We start from the raw sequence: 14706 nt of genomic DNA, 5'->3' as shown, positions 1-14706 counted from the left end.
TGACTGTTAAGCCTCAAGGCTTCCTCATGCTGAAAGCAGAGCTTACTTTCATTCCCAAATATTTCACTTCTGTAGACAGATTTGAGATTTCTTGGACGCATTCTCATCTGTATATTCTACAAAGGCTTGAGTGACGGTTTTTCTATGATTCAGTCATTTTTCACATTTTCTTATAAAATCTAAGATGGGTACTTGGCTTTTCACCTGTGTCACGGAGTAGCCTCACCAGGGGTGAGAATCTGGTGATCTTTCCTACTTCCCTGAAGGCTTGAGTTTCCACACTAGCATTTCGCTGTGAACATCCTTGACAACCTATTTGATCTCTGTGGGTCTCATCTGCATGTCAATTTGCTGCATCCTTGCCTCTTTTCTTCTTTGACTGTTTTATCATGAAGAGAACTATAAGCATTCCCTTCTGCCTTTTGATGTGGGTTTATATAGAAAGGCAGCTTACTCTACTCTACATTCCCTAAGCACCTTTAGTATTAGAGGGCAGTGCCTTGCTGCTTTCATGTACCAATGCCTTGGGGCACTTCAGCTTACTCTGTTCATCTCTTTCCTCACTTTCATTTACATCCCATCCCACCTAGCCCCACACCAGATAACCTGTGCAGAGTGGGCTGCTGTCTGTCTATGGCGTGTCCTGGTTATGGGTCAATCCCTACGGAACTCTTCTGGGGGAGAATAACTACGATGGCTTTGATACCTTTTAGATTAATCCATCCATGCCTGCCAAGAATCTTACACCGCTCTGAGGAAGCATATAATATTTTCACAAATTTAAAGCCCACAGAGGAGGGCTTAAAACTAAACTTCCAGGGCTTACTTCTTGATCACTCTGGGAAAGAGTTTGCAATGTTTTGCAGTTGTGACTGACCGTTTTGAGTCAGTCCCCAACAACGGTCCTTCTGCCTGGGGACTTTCTAACCCATAGACGCGGACAGACCAAATCTGATCCAGAAGAAAAGGAAAACTTCTTTGAACAGAGAATGGATAGAAGTGAGCTCACACTCTAAAGCAGCGGTCTCCAATACTTCTGACACCAGGGATTGATTTCGTGGAAGACAATTTTTCCATGGACCGAGTATGGGGGTGGGGGGTGGGGATGGTTTTAGGATGATTCAAGCGCATTACATTTATTGTGCACTTTATTTCTATCTAATGCCATGGTTGATCTGAAAGGAGTTTAAGGTCTGGAGGTTGGGCACACCTGCTCAAGAGCATGAACTCCTCTGATAGGTCAGGGGCGGGGCCGCTTTACAGAGATCTCTTCAAGGAGGGGGAATTCTCAGGAGAAGGCCAAGGGGCCGCTGAGGGCTCTGCGCAGCGCCTCTGCGCGCGGCCGGCCGCCGCCATCTTGAGTCGCCAAGGGACACGCGGTCCGTGGAGCCGAGGCGTCTGCGCCATCTTTTCTCGGGCGCACCCTGGTATGAAGGGCCTCGGGAGCACTCTATACACTGCGCCCTGTGAGCCGGTGACCCTAGACAAAGCACAAAGAAAACCAGAAAGAAAGGTTAGACTTTATTACTCAGATTCTATTTTATTTCCTGGGAATTTTTATTGGGCTTTGTCAGTGACACAAGCTTGGGCAGGTTATTAAAACCCATATAGATCGTCTCCTAGATAGGTCTGGATACACCCGTCCCTGTGTGTTTCAAAGGCCCCTGAAAGGTGGTTTCCATAACTCCCTCACTTTCTGAGGGTAGCACAGACCCACATGCATCTCTTGCAGTGTTTGGCAAGTCATTTGGCAGTTTGTTGAGGAGGGACAAACCCTAGTTGTAGAGACTGCAATAGCAAATGAATAGCAACTATTTTCAAAAGCACCCACCATGTGCCAGACACTATCACTTTCTGTACATTATCTCATTTTATCTTCACATAATGAGGTAGGTATTTTCCACATTTTACATATGACTAAGATTGAGTAACCTATTCAAGGTCATCCAATTTCCCAATGCCTCACAGGTGTGGCTTGTGTAATTTCCATCATTTTCATCTCTACACACAGAAACCTGGATGATGGAGATGTGCAAACTACGCAGCAAGCATAGAAATTAATAATGATGTTATGTTGGTGTGGTCCGAAATGATACTCTGAATTTTGGGATCCTGCTGAGAAATAACCTTTTGTCTCAAAAACCTGGTTTGAGTCTTTCACCAATTAAATAAGCTTTCTGGATTGCAGAGTGTATGCCTCTGTATGACTAGTTTCAGTTTATTGATTATGTGAATGTAGCAATAGAAATGCTTTAGTTTTTGTGACAGTGCATGATTTTTAAGATATATTTCATTATTTTTATATATTTAACATTTCTCCTTTTCACATGTTCACTTCATCTTGCCTCTCTTTTTATTTGGTTCATGTTGATATACACAATGTGTCAAGTTCACCAGCCATGGAAGTAAGTTGTTTTTCTTCTTCTTCCTGCATACGCTGTGTGACAATAAATATACTTCAAAAAGGGAAGCATAAAAGGGAAATTAATTAGAATATCTGTTTATGTCCATGGCACCAATAAAGACTGGACCTTCCATGGATAAGGTAGGCTTTAACTTGAATCTTCCCTTGAGAGATGTCAGTTAAGGTCAACCATGCACTCTTTAGACAGCAGATCCTGGGTGTTGCTACCTATTTAGGACAGTTATGAAATCACATTCTCAGGACTGGCATGGTACTGTTGAGTGGCAGTTAATTCCACAACTAGGAAAGATGTTGTTGCTTTTCTTGGTATAGGATGTTAATCATATTTGCCCTCCATCAGAGATCAGTGTTTTTATCCTATGGGGTATCTATGCCCATCATCCTTCTGAACAGCCAACTCTTGAAAGGTACAACTGGGCCTTTGTTCATACTTTTTCCTCTTCTGCAGAACATATAGTTCTTGGCACATAGTGAAAAAGTGTTTCTCTTAACTTTTCCACTACAGTATTCTAAGGGCAGTGTGAATTTGTATTTCTTGTCCATTGGTGAGGCCTGGGGGAAAATTAGAAACACTTCATGTCAAAAAGGACATTCCTCTATTTTATTTTTAAAATTTGTGTGTATTTTGTATTTTAAAGAGTGACATAACCCTTAAATTTTTTTTTTTAAAAATTCAAATGAAATGAGTGCTCTTGAAAGATATTATATTACACTGAGGCTTTTGGTGTCTACTGGCCTACCATTGTATATTCTCAGAGGTACATTACTTTAGGTTTAAAAGCAGAAAGTATTTGTTTTAGTCATTTCAGGCTGCAATAACAAGGTAGAATAGATCAGGTGGTTTAAACAGTAAACATTTATTTCTTGTAGTTCTGGAGGCTGAGAAGTCCAAGATCAGAATACTAGCATGATTGGGTTCTAGTGAGAGTCTTATTCATGATTTCCTTATTGATAATATACATTCTATGGTTTTGACACATGTGTAATGAAATGTATCCACGACTATGCTGTCATGAAGTTTCTCTACCATAAAAATCCTCTCTGCTTAGCCTACTCCTCCCTCCCTCTCCACTAAGCCCTGGCACCCCCTGATCTTTTTGTTATTGCACGGTTTAGCCTCTTTCAGAATGCTATATAGCAGGAGTCAGAGTATGTAGCCTCTTCAGATTGTCCTTTTACACTCAGTAACATACATTTCATATTCATTTGTGTCTTTTCATGCCTTGACAACTCATCTCTTTTTAGTACTGAATTATATTCTGTTGTCTGGAAGTACCACAGTTTATTCATCCATTACCTATGAAAGAACATCTTGGTTGGTTCCATGTTTTGGCAATGATGAATAAAGCTGCTTATAAACATTTGTGTGTAGGTTTTTGTGAGGTGAGTATAGTTTTTACTTGCCCCTTTTCCTTATGCTAAGTGGAAATCTGACCTCCTATCGCTTATCTGTGTTGGTGACCTAATATACCATCTAGTCCCTCTTCTGTGCATGAAAACAACTATCTAGGAATTCCTACAGTTTTTCATATTTTAAGCTAAAGAGCACCAATTTGGCTAATTTGTTCTTATCTTGTATAGGATATTAAGTCTCATACAATATAAGTCCTATACAATACTAGGAAATATTAATTTCCTAGTTACCCATTCTTCAACCCCCTGCCTGGGTAAGCTCCATTGTATGAAAAAAGGAAGACCAGTGAACACCAAGAGAACAGAGGGACCATTATTACTCTCCCTGTTTTGGGCAAAATATCTTGTTAATGTAATTTAAGTTTGTATCCACCCTTTTGGAATTGTGCTACTAAATGCATTTAAAATTTCTGTGTTTATTTTAACAAACTTATTGTTAGGTCAGTCTTTGCAAAACTGTACTTTATCCAGAGGACTTTAAGAACTTAAAAGCTGGGCATTTTATATGCTCCTAGTAAGCTGCTGCTTGTTAATTTTGATCCACTATTCTAGCTTGTTGAATGTGTTTTCTTCCTTTAAAATATCGGTTCTATAAGCAAATGTATTATCCATTGCTCTTTATTCAAAATGTTGTCCTTATGCTAAAGAATCATCTATTCATGACAGGATTTAAAAAATCTTGAGTTAAAAGGAGAAAACAAAGATGTTCCCTAACTCCTTGCCAGAGTTTAAATATTATTAGCATTTTAGTATATCTCTGTCTAGTCTTCATCTCTATGTACATACATATATCCCTCTATGCATACACACAGTACATATACATTTATTGCAATACCAGACATGTGTGATGCATATGATCTATGGCATAATTTATTTTATAATTTTATTTTTTCCTCACTTCATTCATCTTTTATTTGATATATTTTAAAAATACCCTTGAAGTGCATAGGAAATATAGTGATGATCAATGCAAATTAATTGCTGTTTGATTAGTCTCATGACTTGACATTTAGAGTTCCCCCAGATATTTTGCTAGAAATAATACCATGTAGCTAAAGCCTTGCAAACATCTGTGACTATTTCCTGAGGAAGTAGAACTGTGACTCAAGAAGTAAGTAAAATTGTAACAGGTTTTTATATGTTTCAGTAAGTTGTCCTCCAGAAAGTTATGACATAATCTGTTATTTAGTTGTTTGAAAGCTTGATAAGTATTCCTTTTATTTGTCAGCAAATTATTCATGAAAAATTTGCAAGAGAGGAGCAATGACAAGATTTTGGAGAAAACCAGTAAATCATTCTTCCAAAATTATATTCATTAATCAGCTGTCTGTGAGGACAATTGTTTGCTCAGTTGTTTTATAACTTGTCCATATTTCTATGTTTTTAATCAACTAGGGTTTCACAAGAAAGTTTGTTGGATTTTTTTTTGAAATTGATATAGTCTATATCTACATACTCCCTGTCTCCAACAGTATAACAATCCTATGAAATAATAGAAATTTTATTAGTTCAGTATAACATTCTCTGTAAATGATACTGGTTCCCAGTGCTCACTACTTCCTTTAACAGGACTGTCCAAAGGAACTTTCTGCAGTGATGAATATTACCTATGCTGTTCAGTATGGTAGCCACTAGCCATATGCGACTACTGAGTACTTAAAATGTGACTAGTGTGACTCAAGAATTGATTTTTATTTTTTAAAAACTTAAATAATTTAAATGATGAGATTTGACTAGTGATTATAGTGGTCAGCACAGCTTTATAATATCTGGTAAACCATCTTTCTATTAAGTATTGTATCAGTTCAGTTCAGTTCAGTCACTCAGTCATGTCTGACTCTTTGCGACCCCATGAATAGCAGCACGCCAAGCCTCCCTGTCCATTACCAACTCCCGGAGTCTACTCAAACTCATGTCCATCAGGTCGGTGATGCCATCCAGGCATCTCATCCTCTGTTGTCCCCATCTCCTCTTGCCCCCAATACCTCCCAGCATCAGGGTCTTTTCCAGTGAGTTAGTTCTTCGCATCAGGTGGCCAAAGTATTGGAGTTTTAGCTTCAGCATCAGTCCTTCCAATGAACACCCAGGATGGATCTCCTTTAGGATGGACTGGGTGGATCTCCTTGCAGTCCAAGGGACTCTCAAGAGTCTTCTCCAACACCACAGTTCAAAAGCATCTATTCTTCGGTGCTCAGCTTCCTTCACTGTCCAACTCTCACATCCATACATGACCACTGGAAAAACCATAGCCTTGACTAGACGGACCTTTGTTGGCAAAGTAATGTCTTTGCTTTTTAATATGCTATATAGGTTGGTCATAACTTTCCTTCTAATGAGTAAGCGTCTTTTAATTTCATGGCTGCAATCACCATCTGCAGTGATTTTAGAGCCCCAAAAACTAAAGTCTGACACTGTTTCCATTGTCTCCCCATCTATTTCCCATGAGGTGATGGGACCAGATGCTATGATCTTAGTTTTCTGAATGTTGAGCTTTAAGCCAACTTTTTCACTCTCCTCTTTCACTTTCATCAAGAGGCTTTTTAGTTCATCTTCACTTTCTGCCATAACGGTGGTGTCATCTGCATATCTGAGGTTATTGATATTCTCCCGGCAATCTTGATTCCAGCTTGTGCTTCTTCCAGCCCAGCGTTTCTCATGATGTACTCTGCATATAAGTTAAATAAGCAGGGTGACAATATACAGCCTTGACATACTCCTTTTCCTATTTGGAACCTGTCTGTTAGTCCACGTCCAGTTCTAACTGTTGCTTCCTGACCTGCATACAGGTTTCTCAAGAGGCAGATCAGGTGGTGTGGTATTCCCATCTCTTTCAGAATTTTCCACAGTTTATTGTGATCCATAGAGTCAAAGGCTTTGGCATAGTCAATAAAGCAGAAATAGATGTTTTTCTGGAACTCTCTTGCTTTTTTGATGATCGAGTGGATGTTGGCAATGTGATTTCTGGTTCCTCTGGCTTTCTAAAACCAGCTTGAACATCTGGAGGTTCACGGTTCACATATTGCTGAAGCCTGGCTTGGAGAATTTTGAGCATTACTCTACTAGAGTGTAAGATGAGTGCAATTGTGTGGTAGTTTGAGCATTCTTTGGGATTCCTTTTCTTAGGGATTGGAATGAAAACTGACCTTTTCCAGTCCTGTGGCCACTGCTGAGTTTTCCAAATTTGCTGGCATATTGAGTGCAGCACTTTCACAGCATCATTTTTTAGGATTTAAAATAGCTCAACTGGAATTCCATCACCTCCACTTTCTTTGTTCATAGTGATGCTTCCTAAGGCCCACTTGACTTCACATTCAGGATGTCTGGCTCTAGGTGAGTGATCACATTTGAGTCTAATATTAAACTGAGAAACTCACAGTTCCTTGTGAATGAAGTTCACATTTTGTTCACAGAACACTGATTTGCATTGGTCTCTCTCTCACTTAGTTCTTAATTGAAATTTTTTATTTTACTGCATCAACTCATAATTTTTTAAGGATTTCTGAGAATGATTCCATGTCAATGATTAATATCATCAAGTTGTTTTCAGGTGCAGGGATATAACTGAATCTGGAATATAACTGATAACTAGTTCTTTCAACCTGGCTTTATTTCCTTTAACAAGATTCTTCTTATAAGGTGAACATCATTCTCCTTGATGAAGATGTAAATAAAAAGTTGAGTAATTTTTTCCTACTTTTCATCTTTGACATTATTCTTATCTTTCATAAATAGCTGGCTTTCCCCTTACTTATTTTTCTTAAAGTTGATGTAGCTAATAGGATCCTTTCTGTTGTCAATGACATTTTTCACAAGCCTAAAATATTTAGGTTATTAGTATTCTTGTTAGAATACTATTCTTTTAGGTCCATCTACAATCATAGGGCTTTTATTTCCTCCTAGTTTTTTTTCAATGTCATTTAATAATTTAAGTTCAACAGGAACATGTATATCCATATATATACTCCTTTAACTGTTTCTCTCTGCATTCCCTAGGAATCAGATTTGGTTATATTTTAAATCAGTTCACCCCATTCAATGGTGTTGACAGGCCTTTAATTGCTAGGCAGTGGGTCCAGACTGGAGATTGTTAGGAGAATTAGATATGAGTGTTACCATCAGAAGACTTATACTCTACTCAGGTAAGCCAACTTGTATACTACAAGCCATATACAGTAAATATAGCATATGCTTATTAAGAGTAATCACAATGTTCTGTGGGAGCATAGCAGAGAGACAGGATTAGTCTTGCTTGTAGAGCATGTAGAATGGGATAAGGGGGCTGTGAAAAATCAGAGAAGCCTGAAATAGAAGTGATGTTTGATCAAGAATGAATAAGAGTTTGTGGGACAGAGAAGCTGGGTAATGTGATATCCTATTCATAAATGTGATCAGTTTGGTTAGTTTTCTGTGATTGTGGTTTTCAGTCTGTCTCCCCTCTGATGGAGAAGGACAAGAGGCTTATGGAAGCTACCTGATGGGAGAGGCTGACTGAGAGGGAAACTGGGTCTTGTTCTGATGGGCGGGGCCATGCTCAGTAAACCTTTAATCCACTTTTCTGTTAATGGGCAGGGCTGTATTCCCTCCTTGTTGTTTGACCTGAGGCCAAACTATGATGGAAGTAATGAAGATAATGCTTACCTCCTTAAAAAGCTCCCATGCACACGCTCAGGGCCCCTGACCCTGCAGCGGGCCCCTGCTGACCCACGCCTCCACCAGAGACTCCTGGACACTCTCGGGCAAGTCTGGGTCAGTCTCTTGTGGGGTCACTGCTCCTTTCTCCTGGGTCCTGGTGCACAAGGTTCTGTTTGTGCCCTTTATTTTCTTGGGCTCCAAAATCACTGCAGATGGTGACTGCAGCCATGAAATAAAAAGACTCTTGCTCCTTGGAAGAAAAGCTATGACCAAACTAGACAGCATATTATAAAGCAGAGACATTACTTTGCCAACAAAAGTCCATCTAGTCAAAGCTATGGTTTTTCCAGTAGTCATGTACAGGTGTGAGAGTTGGCCTATAAAGAAAGCTGAGCACCAAAGAATTGATGCTTTTGAACTGTGGTGTTGGAGAAGACTCTTGAGAGTCCCTTGGACTGCAAGGAGATCCAACCAGTCTGTCCTAAAGGAGATCAGTTTTGAATATTCATTGGAGGTACTGATGTTGAAGCTGAAATTCCAATACTTTGGCCACTTGATGTGAAGAACTGACTCACTGGAAAAGATCCTGATGCTGAGAAAGATTGAAGGCAGGAATAGGGGATGACAGAGGATGAGATGATTGGATGGCATCAACAACTCAATAGACATGAGTTTGAGTAAGCTTTTGGAGTTGGTGATGGACAGGGAAGCCTGGCATGCTGTAGTCCATGGGTTTGCAAAGAGTCGGATGCGATGGAGTGACTGAGCTAAATGACTAAGTGACTGTTTCATAAATGAAACATGAACAGAAGCCACATAATATATACTGGGCTTCAGTTAGTTCTGCAGCTGGAGTAGAGTCCTTCTCGGGTGAGTGAGCAGAGACGAGACTGAAGTTAGGGAACAGCTAAATGAGGAGGAGTGGTAAATGTTTTCCTAGGGCTTTGGATTTATTCCAAATGGAATCAACTTGAATGTTCTTGAACAGAGAAGGGAAATAGATTCTTTTAGAAAAACAACTCTGGCAACGTGGATGCAGGATATGTTAGACTTTGGAAAACTTGTGACAGGGAAGTCATTAGTCAAGAGGACGATGAACATACAACTAGTTCAGTGCAGAGTAATACGGGTTCGAATTGAGTGGCATTTTGAGGGTAGAATTGATAGGATTCAGTGGCTGATTGAATGTAGGGAAAAGGAAGAGGCAGGAAGATGATTCACAAGTTTCTCATATTTTTAATGTTTTTGTTTCAGTTCATTCTTTCTCTTGAATCACTTTCCCTCTAGGATCTCTGGATATGAGATCATGTCTGTCGTTCCTCTGAGCTTTTGGAAACTGTTTCCCAATGGTGAATGAGTGTGTGCTGATTTTACAAAGTGTTCCAGACCTCCTGTCCTAGGAATTCCAAGATGTGCTCATCACATTTTAAAAACTTCTTTATTTTGAGACCATTTTAGATTTGCAGAAGAGTTGAAGAAATAGCCCAGTGAGTTCGCATATACCCTTCACCAGCCTGTGTTTGTTAACATCTTACATAATTATAGAACAATTACCAAAACGATGTATTAAGCTTTAATTCAGTTACTATTAACTGAATTACAAAATTCATTTGGATTTCACTCATTTCTCCATAAATATTCTTTTTATTTTTTTTTTTTTTCTATTCCTGGATCCAAGCAAGGATCATACATTTCATTTAGTTGTCACATTCCCTTAGTATCTTCCAATCTGTGACAATGCCTTAGTTTTTCTTTATCTTTTATAACACAGATGATTCTGGAAAGTACTTTACTAGGGTTGTTAACTTTGATCAGTTAGCTAGGTTAGTGTCTCTTAGGATCTCCACTAAAAAGTTACTATTTCCCTCTTCTTATTACTCAATATTTTGTGGGAGTTTCTTTGAGAACATGCAAATATCCTTTTTTCACTTAAACTTTCACCCACTCATTTTAACATCCTGAAGTACACCTTACTTTCCGTGTTCTGGTTGTTATTTTCTATGTGTTAATTGAAATTTTTCCTTTTTTTTTTTTTTTTTAAATAGCCTGATTTAAACCAAACTTAAGGAAATAAAGTTGTGCTAATTTTTTCCAGCTTTGTTAAAATATTATTGACAAATAACATATGTAAATTTAAGTTATACAATGTGATAATTTGATATCCATATATGTTGCAAAATAATTACCACAACAATGTTTGTTTAGTTAACACCTGTATTCCTCCCATAATAAGCATTTTTTCTCTGTGTGTGAAGGCATAACATTCAAGATTTACTCCCTTAACTTTTGAGTATATAATATAGTATTGTTAAATATATTTGCCATTCTGTACCTTAAAGTCCCAAGAATTTATTCATCTTATAGTTAGAAGTTTATGTCCTTTGACATGTCCCCACCCTGCAAAACTCCAAGCCTCTGGCAACCATCAATCTACTCTCTATTTTTATGAATTTGACTTTTTTAGATTCTATGTACATGGACTATCATACAGTGTTTGTCTTCATCTGTCTGACTTATTTCATTTAGAGTAATGCCCTCAAAATCCATCTGTGTTCTTATAAATGGTAAGATATATGGCTGAATTATATAACATATAACAAATATAAATGCATATGATATATAAATATAATATTTTCTCTATTCATTCATCCATCAATGGACGCTTATATTGTTTCCATGTCTTGGATGTTGGGCAAATTGCTGCAATGAACATGGGGGTGCAGATATCTTTTCCAGATATTGTTTTCATTTACTTAGGTTATTAATCCAGAAGTGAGGTTCCTGGGTCATATGGGAGTTCTATTTTTAATTTTTTGAAGAACACCTCATCCTGCTTTCTGTAATGGCTGAAATAATTTTCATCCCACCAACAGTGCACGAGGTTTTCCATTTCTCTACATTCTCATTTGTTGTTTAGTCACTAAACTGTGTTCAACTCTTTTTGACCCCATGGACTATAGCCCACCAGGCCCCTTGCCATGGGATTTTCCGGGCAAGAATACTAGAGTGGGTTGCCATTTCCTTCTCCAGAGGATCTTTCAGACTCAGGGATTGAACCCACATCTCCTGCACTAGTAGGTAAATTCTTTACCACTTAGCCACATTCTCATTAACATTTGTATTTCTTTGATAATAGTCCTTCTAGCAGGTATGAGTTGACAGCTCATGTAATGCTTTTGTAAGGAAGAATTATCTCTTCTCTCTCATTGGTTTATGTCATTATTTATTTATAAAAGGATAGATTCATGGATCTTAATTTTGTTGTTAGGGTTATAAGTCTATATTCATTTCAGTTAATCTGTTGGTAAATATTTTTCACCTTTGGCTATTGGGTACTCTTTCAGGCTCTTACGCCATCTTCACGTGTTTGCATCCTTTATTTTTGAGTCTTTCCTTATTGTTTAGGATACTCTGTGCTCTTCTGGTGTTTTCCTTGCCTCAGCTGTGAAATCAGCCAGTTCTCCAAGGAGCGCTCATGACATTTTAATGTCCTATCACTTCTGCTTCACTAAGCAGTTCTTCCTTTCTGATCACAATTGAGCCGAAAATACAAGAATGACAGATTAAGTGTTCTCTTTTGTGCTTCCTCAAATTTTTGAGAGAGAAAAATTTCAGTAAGATATACTGAACTTGCATTTAACAGACAATTATACGAGTCCCCCCTCTGTCAGTGCTGGGCTCGGTATGAGGATGTGCCCCCCTCTGTGGGAGTATTCTCTAGGCAGCTTGCCCCATATTTCAGTACCACACACTGGCAGAAGAGCTCTTCTTTAATCAGCCCCAGGTTTGCTTTGTCAGACCTCTTCTGATGACCCAGGATTCCATTAACCTAAAATGTCCCTGACTTCCAATGTGTTGAGGTGTACTCAGGAGATGTCTCGTATGTGCTTACAAACAAGGCCAGTGAGTCACGTACAGTTACTATGAGGAAGCCTCTATTCCTTGTCTTCTTGCTTGAGCTTCCTTCCTCTGTTTTGAGTCAACAGAAGTAATGTTTTCCCATTTAAATAACTTTTGGTTAGTAACATAATTCCTTAATTATGTCTGGTTACATTCCTGAAGATGTAAGAACTAAAAATGAAAAATAATAAAAACTAGAAAAAAAAAGAGGAAAGGGTAAGAAAAGTAAGTGATGTGATTTCTGGACATCCTAAGATTTAAGCATGTTTTCTGGAATTTTTTTTCTCAGCACTAAAGGAAAATAAGTATGTCTATTGACTGAGCCAGACTCAGAGAGAGAGAGAGCAAAGGAGTCCACTGATGCTGTGTACAGGCCAGCACTCCCGGTCACAGCAGGCTGAAGGGTAGACTTGCAGGGACACATATGTAGCGTCTGACAGGAGAGGCTCATGCAAGAAGGAAATGGTAGTATGATAGATTCCTACATTATGCAACCTGATGCTGAGAATTCAAGAATTACATAGTTGGTCATTAATTTCATCCTTAAACCATTCAGTTCAGTTCACTCGCTCAGTTGTGTCCGCCTCTTTGCCACCCTATGGACTACAGCACACAGACTTCACAGTCCATCACCAGCTCCTGGAGCTTGCTTAAGCTCATGTCCCTTGAGTCAGTGATGCCATCCAGCCATCTCATCCTCTGTTGACTCCTTCTCCTCCTGCCTTCAATCTTTCCCAGCATCAGGGTCTTTTCAAATGAGTTAGCTCTTTGCATCAGGTGGCCAAAGTATTGAAGCTTCAGCTTCAGCATCAGTCCTTCCAATGAATATTCAGGACTGATTTCCTTTAGGATTGACTGGTTGGATCTCCTTGCAGTCCAAGGGACTCTCAAGAGTCTTCTCCAACACCACAGTTCAAAAATGTCAATTCTTCAGTGCTCAACTTTCTTTGTAGTCCAACTCTCACATCCATACATGACAACTGGAAAACCATCGCTTTGCCTATATAGACCTTTGTTGGCAAAGTAAGTGAAAGAGGAGAGTGAAAAAGTTGGCTTAAATCTCAACATTCAGAAAACTAAGATCATGGCATCTGGTCCCATCACTTCGTGTCAAATAGATGGGGAAACAGTGGAAAAAGTAGCTGACTTTATTTTTCTGGGCATCAAAATCACTGCAGATGGTGACTGCAGCCATTAAATTAAAAGATGCTTATTCTTTGGAAGGAAAGTTATGACCAACCTAGACAGCATATTAAAAAGCAGAGGCATTACTTTGCCAACAAAGGTTCATCTAGTCAAGGCTATGGTTTTTCCAGTAGTCATGTATGGATGTGAGAGTTGGAGGGTGAAGGAAGCTGAGCACTGAAGAATTGATGCTTTTGAAGTGTGGTGTTGGAGAAGACTCTTGAGCGTCCCTTGGACTGCAAGGAGATCCAACCAGTCCATCCTAAAGGAGATTAGTCCTGGGTGTTCATTGGAAGGACTGATGCTGAAGCTGAAGCTCCAATACTTTGGCCACCTGATGGGAAGAGCTGACTCATTGGAAAAGATCCTGATGCTGGGAGGCACTGGGAGCAGGAGGAGAAGGGGATGACAGAGGATGAGATGGCTGGATGGCATCACCGACTCGATGGACATGAGTTGGGTAAACTCCGGCAGTTGTTGATGGACAGGGAGGCCTGGCGTGCTGTGGTTAATGGGGTTGTAAAGAGTCAGACACGACTGAGCGACTGAACTGAACTGGCAAAGTAATGTCTCTGCTTTTTAATATGCTGTCCAGGTTGTCATAGCTTTTCTTCCAATGAGCTAGTGTCTTTTAATTTCATGGCTGCAGTCACCATCTGCAGTGATTTTGGAACCCAAGAAAGTAGTCTGTCACTTTTTCCATTGTTTCCTCATCTATTTGCCATTAAATGATGGGACTGGTTGACATGATCTTCGTTTTATGAATGCTGAATTTTAAACCAGATTTTTCACTCTCCTCTTTGATTTTCATCAAGAGGCTCTTTAGTTCCTCTTTGCTTTCATGCTATAAGGGGAGTGTCATCTGCATATATGAGGTGACAGCTATTTCTCCCGGCAGTCTTGATTCCAGCTTGTGCTTCATCCACCCCAGCATTTCTCATGATGTACTCTGCACATAAGTTAAATAAGCAGGGTGACAATATACAGCCTTGATGTACTCCTTTCCCTGTTTGGAACCAGTCTTTTGTTCCATGTCCAGTTCTAACTGTTGCTTCTTGACCTGCATACAGTTCTTTGGTGCTCAGCTTTCTGTGGTCTGGTATTCCCATCTCTTGAAGAATTTTCCACAGTTTGTTGTGATCCACACAGTC

At 39.2% G+C, this 14706-nt stretch overlaps 1 long non-coding RNA gene across 3 annotated transcripts in view; it reads left to right on the top strand.

Moving 5' to 3' along the window:
• Positions 1-1384: 1384 nt before the first annotated feature.
• The window catches only part of LOC110145000 (uncharacterized), a 232436-nt gene continuing 219114 nt past the window's right edge, over positions 1385-14706 (top strand). For all 3 annotated transcript variants that reach the window (XR_011483524.1, XR_011483525.1, XR_011483523.1), the window contains exon 1: positions 1385-1513. This is a non-coding gene — a long non-coding RNA (uncharacterized lncRNA). The remainder of the gene's footprint in view (positions 1514-14706) is intronic.

This window comes from Odocoileus virginianus, chromosome 25 (assembly GCF_023699985.2).
Source record: "Odocoileus virginianus isolate 20LAN1187 ecotype Illinois chromosome 25, Ovbor_1.2, whole genome shotgun sequence".
In the NCBI taxonomy this organism is placed as follows: domain Eukaryota; kingdom Metazoa; phylum Chordata; class Mammalia; order Artiodactyla; family Cervidae; genus Odocoileus; species Odocoileus virginianus.
This window is presented reverse-complemented; position numbering and strand designations above follow the sequence as displayed.